The sequence below is a fragment of the Haemorhous mexicanus genome, chromosome 2, assembly GCF_027477595.1.
Source record: "Haemorhous mexicanus isolate bHaeMex1 chromosome 2, bHaeMex1.pri, whole genome shotgun sequence".
In the NCBI taxonomy this organism is placed as follows: Eukaryota; Metazoa; Chordata; class Aves; order Passeriformes; family Fringillidae; genus Haemorhous; species Haemorhous mexicanus.
This window is the reverse complement of record NC_082342.1, coordinates 116881287-116887763: the sequence shown is the minus strand read 5'-3', so window position 1 is coordinate 116887763 and position 6477 is coordinate 116881287. Positions and strand designations below refer to the sequence as shown.

The window sequence follows — 6477 nt, the reverse complement described above, 5'->3', positions numbered from 1 at the left end:
AACTTTTGAACTTATTGGCCAATTTTGACTGAATTTATTAAGAGGCAATGATATCAAAGATATCATCCCTGTTAGAGTTTGTCAGGCCAGACAAAGAAGAGAATTTTTCCTATTTGAGAGACCAATATAATCTCACCATTTTCTAAGCAACAGAGAATCCATGGGGTGAGGAAGAAAAAGGGCAAGAGAGGTGTCCAAGCACCAGAAAAACCTCTGGCCAAGCTCTCTTGACTGAGGCCAATTAAGCACTAGACACAGTATGGAGCTGGTAGTTGTTTGGAAGACATTCTACTTGAAAAGGAAAAAAACAAGCTCCCTTTTCCTTGCAGGTGCACCACAGATTTCAATGCCAGGGCAAATATGAGAATGAAGTTGTCTTTTATATCCCTCCTTCTCACTCCTTCCCTTTCTCCCTGGGGACAGAGCCCTCTCCTGCCTCCAAAGCACAAGTGACTGGGAGGCCATTTGGCATGGCTGCTCTCCTGCTTTTTGGCTGTACACAGGCCCTACTAAAAACCAAAGCACATAAACCACCAGGATAGGAATGGAAAGCATAGCTGAGTGATCATACTCCTGGTAGGAGGCCAAATGCTAACAGTGCAGAAGCCTGTATGGGTTTGTTAACCTATTAAAATAACATAACTCTTGCCCCACCAGCACATTCATATGTGGCTTCTGCCACAACAGGTCAGTAAAGATTTATTTACCAGGCCTGCAGCACGAAATGCTGGCTGGACCCTGCGGGGAATCTGCAGAAAAATGCAGTAAACAGCAACAAACACTTTGGTGCTTCTCCTTTTGCTGAAAGTGAAGCCTCCAATGGTGGCTATAAATCTTTTGCTGCCACTTGCAGAGGGTATTTACTAATTACAGCATCAGCACGTCTTGTGCCAGTTGTAGGTCATCGGGATAGCCTAGAAAAGGAACAGAAATAGTTTTGCAACGAAGGCAGGCTCAAAGAATGAATGTCTCAGCACTGATCTCTCCACTGCTCTGGCAGCAGCACTAGGAAACTAAGGATCACAATGCAGAGAACAAGGATGTTAATTCTGCCTAAATAACAGACCGCGTTTCCTCTACCCGGCTGTTCTGAGGAGCTAATTACACACATTCCCAAATCAAAGAAATATAAAACAGTCTGCAAATGATTGCAATGTTGATGTGTTGGCAGTCCAAACCATGACATATGGTCCTTCAGTTTGCCGTCCTAGAGAACAGTCTCACGAGCAACCCTCATAAGGCAAAATTATGTTGTAAATAACAGAAAGAGGCAGAAAACCTGGTCATAGGTCCCCAAATGTACCTCCCTTGAGGGGGAAGGAAGGTGAATCATATCCAGGCAGGATCCTGGCTCAGTCAATACCCACACACAAACTTTGCAAAGCCAAGATTTCGGCACCAACTCCAGCTGGACATGCGTGTGCCCCCAGCCCCACTCTGGGGCCGTTCCACAGCCGTGTGCCAGACCCTGAGGCACTCAGCAGCAGGATCCAGACTTTCAGGTTCATCACTGGACCCCCATGACGGACCTGGTGGAGTGAGGGATCCCTGCACAGCCCAGGAGGGCAGAGGGGTGAGGCACGAGCACCCGAGGGCTTTCACACGCCTTCACCCACAGCAGGTGGAGCGCGTTCGTCACTGCGGGCCCAACCAAGGAGGTGAGCATTGCCCCGCTGCCACAGGGATTGGGCCATTCCCAAAGGGACTCCCTCCTCTCTCTTCCTCCTCCTTCATGCTGCCCTTGTGTCAGAGACTGGCTAGGTTGATGCCTCGGGGTGTTTTGGGATGCAGGTGTGTGGGGCAGGGCAGGTGGGGCCTTGCCCTGGCGGGGCAGTGCCCTGCTCCTCACAGCCCACCCCTCTGGAGCCTGTGTCCCAGCCCTGCAGCAATGCCAGTCACGGGCACAGCGGAGGCAGTGCTCCACACCCACCCCCAGAGCCCCTGACCCAGCTCCTGAGTGGCAAAGTGACCAGAAGTCCACCTGGGAGAAGGGTTCAGGAATGATGAGGTCTTCGGCATCGAGATGACTCCGAGGTGTTACAAAGTCTCTTTTCCTCAGCCTCCAGACCGAAGAAGAAGACAGGATTCCCCGACTCTGGTTCTCAAGGTTGTTTATTTTCTCTTATCTATTACATTGTCTTTCTGACCTGCTGAGGTCTGTCCAGCAGGTTGGGTTGAGGCACACTGACTGTCCTCAGGGCAGTGTTAGTTTTTTATACTAAGAACTACGTGTACTTTATTTACAATAATCTTCCAATACCTATCACCGATGTTAGACAGTCTGTCTCTACTATAAACCAATCCAGAAGTGTCACCATCCCAGCAGAAGATGGAGGACAAGAAGAAGAAGGCTAAAGACTGGACACACTCAGATTCCTCCATCTTGCCTCTTGAACCCCCATTCTAAAAACCCCAAAATTCTACATTTTCACCCTGTGATAAATTCACTATCATTCTATTCAAAATCTAGTGGCTTGTAACTCCTCACACAAAGTTGGTAATTGTTTCCATGGGTTAAAATTGAAGGCACGGGTGTCTTTGACTATGTGCCAAGGTCTCTGAGTCCCTTGCCAGGTTCTTGAGTCCTACAGGGCAGCCAGAGGAATGTCCTGGGTCCCGACACAGGAAGGCCAAGGGGTGTTTAAGGCTGAACACGAGGCCATCTAGACCCTACCTCTCCTCTATCATTGCTGGAACCCAGGAGTTGGTAGCTATATGTGTGCTTTTTCATATCTTTTTTGTGTCTTTCTCTTTCTCCTTCTTCTTCTAATTCCCTCTGCTTGGAATGTTTTGAGTAACTTAACATCAAACAGGCTTAAAGTTTGCTTAGTTGAATGGGCCAAGTTAATGCTGTGAGAAGTGTTTTATGTTGATTGAATGTTGCACCAAACCTTTTGCCAAACTATTGGTGATTCTCTGAATTTTGTCAGTAAAGTCTTTAGTGTTGTTTTGACCCCTTAAGAAGATCTCATTTTGACCCCTTAAGAATACCTCATTTCTCCTGTGCATCCAACTCAGAGTACATGAACCACTGCTAAGCCCTTTTAAAAGGCTCATCAAGGAGGTTGATTGGGGCCTTACGCCTTGCCTGAGCATTTCCTCTTCCTCCACTCCAGCAGTGCCTCACTTCCTACCTTTGCAACCTGACCCAATGTCACCATCCCCACCTCGGGCCCTGTTCAGCTCCCCAGGTCACTCTCTATCCCCCACAGACACCCAGTCCAGCAGAATCCCTGAGGACCAGACCACTGCTCCTCCCTGGCAAGCAGAGAAGTGATTTTCCCTGTGCAGAGGTTAAGGACAGAGCTGATTTATTTTCTCCTTGCCCTCAGGGATACAAAGTTCAGCTGCACAGAACAGCATCCCTGCATCAAGCAGCTCAGAGCACTGAGATCAAGATTTTGGCCCAGAAGACAGGTAACCCTGGCTCCCCTGCCTTCATCCTCAATCCAGTCTCCTCCTGCCCCATCAGGACTGCAGGGCAGGAGGAACAGGCAAGGAGGAGTTTGACCTTCACTGCTCCTTCCTTGAGGTCATTGTTTTGAGCTTGTAGCTCAGAATGGATAATTTTTATGTGCTCAGAATCTGCTGTGGACTTCATTAATCCAGAAAAGGCTAAATGGGCACAGAACCTTTCCACTTGCTTGCCTTAACTGTACACTGAAATCCCAAATTCTGGTGTGCTGAGGGGCTGGTGGTTGCTTTGCTTTCATCCTGCCTGTGTTTGGCCTTCAAATGGGCAAATGCAACTCTGATAACAGAGCAGAGGAAAGCTCAGAGAGGCCACAGGAGCATTGTGCCTCTTCGGAAGGAGACAGCAGATAAACAGGATTAAGGAATTTTGCATAGTTCAACCTGCCAGGTCCTGTGAAGAGGAAATGTAGGCAGTGCCTGCAGCCCTGATTCAGAGGAGAAGCCTTTGAAATGCTTGCCAGGCAAAATGTGTTAAGATACAGTTTTCCTCTGTAGCAGGGTGCAGTGCAGGGAACAGCCCTCCCTCTGTGGAGCCCACCCCACGCCAGGCACAGTCTGTGGCGCTTTTACAGATTTCAAGAGCCCTGGGAGCCAAGTAAAGCTGTCCTGATTCTGAGTCACAGCCTGGTGCTGGTGGTGGAATTCAAACAGGGAGATCCCCTGCAAGATGTTCTGCTCTGGACCAGACCAAAAAAATTCACCAAGAATTTGTTTCCCAGGAAGACCTTAATTTTTTTCATCTCTTTTGTTTTTTATGGTTGTTGTTGTTGAAAAGTGCTGAAAACTAAAATATTTAGAATGGGGCTGGTTGTATTTGGGGTTTTCTTTAGGGGAAGGGGCTGGGTCTGGGGTTATGTCTAGAGAAAGTGATTGGATTTCCAGGTGAAACTGGCATGTTCTGACACCTGTTCTCACAGCAGCAGGTGTATCTTGCAGTGGTTTGGGCTATGCCCTGTGGGAATGGAGCATTAGAGAATCTGCCCTCAGCAGTCTTTCCCCCCAGGAGGAGAGGATACACCTGTAATCCACCACTGCTCTGGGACAAGAGAAGCTGCCAGTGTCCCTCTCCAAAACCAGAGCCCTTCATATTCTCTCCTCACTCCTTTGGCCACAGCACCAAAGGATGAACACTGATTTTTGTGAGCTCTCTGTAAGCCAGCACACAGTGAACCCTGAGGGGACTCTGCTTATCAAACTCAAGGGAAAGATATTGTGAGAAAGGACAGGAGCACTGCAAAATAAAGTTCCTGCTGTGTGATCAGCTCCATGGAGTGCCATCCCAGCCTGTATAGTGTCACTGGACTGCCATGTACTTTACCATTGGTGGCTCTGCCTTTTTGCCCCTCAGGTTTGGCTGGGGATGCAGCACAGAGCCAGGTTTGGCCACTTCAGTGAAGCTGGGGAAAGAGGGCAGAAGAAAATCAAGGCAGAAACCAGCACAGCCTAAGCATTCCCTGTGGCACAAGGACAAGAGCAGCATCCATCATCCCTCTGGGGTGGGACTGAGGCAACTGATGCAAAGAGGTGTGGTGGAAGGTTTTGGAGATTTCCTGAGTGCCCAGGGTGCTCATCGAGAATTTGGCTGTCTCTACAAGCAAGGGGAGTGGGGCAGCCCTCAGGTAGCTGCCAGAGAGGCAAAGTGAGGCTGGTGATACTCAATGAAAGCTCCAGATTGGGTAACCCAGTCCCATTTTTGCAAGTCTTCACATCTGGAGTATTATATTTCTAACCAATTCCATCTGAAATGAAGAAAAATCTAAGCTTTTATCTTTTTTCTATTTTATTTTTAGGGTTTGTTTAATTATTTATTTGCAGATAGTAACGCAAAAAAGTTTCTTCAAAGCTGGTCTGCACAATGTTCTGTTAAAACTCCCACACAAGGGGCACCCACCACTAGTGAATTAGAAGGAACTGAGTGAGGAGTCAGATCTGGTTTCCCTGCATCTAATCGAAATTTTCTGTCTTTCACATCATATCATACTTGTTCTACCCCTCAGGGTACTCCTGTCCTTGGATGAGGTTTTAGAGTGGCTGCTAAATCCTGTTGGAATGGAGTTCCAGGCAGCCTAGACGTCTGAAAGCTTGGCTGCACAGAATGCAGGACAGGACTGTTGGGATGGGGAGAAGCTGCATCTCCAGATGAGGTCTCAGCTGTGCTGTGCAGGTTTCCAGAGCAGTCCACCCCTCCCCTGGGCTCGGGAGATGTGGGAAATCTGCTTTGCTGGCCCATTCCACAGAGCCCTGTGTCCAGTTTCACTGTCCAGCCATTCCAGACCTGCTGGCTGTGAGGAGCCTGCAAGAGCAATGCCAAATGGGCAAGAGAAGATGTAAGCATGGAAGATTTGTCAAAGAAAACTTTTAAAAAATGTCATATGTCCCACAGCAGTCCAAAGTAATAGTTCAGCTGCTAAAAAGGTGGAATTAAATAGGTCAGGCTGTAGAGCTGTGCCACTCTCTGCCAGCTAAAGGAACTAACTTCTCATCTGTTAGATTGTTTCATCTTTTGCTGCTCCAAGAATCCATCTCTCTGCTAGTAATGATGTCAAATAAATCTTCGCTAAAATGTAAAAATGTTTATGATTATACTTACTGACCTGTTCCTTTATTAAATGAGGACAATAGGATGATGCCTTGATATTTACTAATGGGTTACTCCCATCTAACCTTTTCTTGTTCATCTAGATCATCTGTTTTCATTTCACCATTCAATGGCTGCCAATAAAATTAAGTCAATTAAATTAAAGGTCTATTATGATCTTTCAAATCAGGCTGAGGCCTTTTTTTCTTTCCCCAGTCAATGCTCTGAGAAGATTTTTGATAGGGCAGCTGGGAAATCTAGAGCAGATTCTCCTCTGCTGGAAATTAGTTTAGCTTTTCAGAAATCAATAGAGAGGCATCAGCTGACCCCAGCTGAGGGCCTGAGCCCTGATGTGTGGGAATAAGCCTCAAGCCTGTCTTTGGGCCAAGATTTAGGTCTGGAATCACTCCCTCATGCAATTTCAA

General features: G+C 47.4%; 1 long non-coding RNA gene across 2 annotated transcripts; it reads left to right on the top strand.

Annotated features, from left to right (window-relative positions):
• Window positions 1-1369: 1369 nt before the first annotated feature.
• On the top strand, window positions 1370-6217 carry LOC132324070 (uncharacterized). Of its 2 annotated transcripts, XR_009485510.1 has the most exons (3): window positions 1370-1658; window positions 3333-3417; window positions 4047-6217. It is a non-coding gene; the product is annotated as an uncharacterized LOC132324070 (long non-coding RNA). The 2 variants fall into 2 exon arrangements; XR_009485509.1 differs by having other exon boundaries at window positions 3333-6217.
• The last annotated feature ends 260 nt before the right edge of the window (window positions 6218-6477 follow it).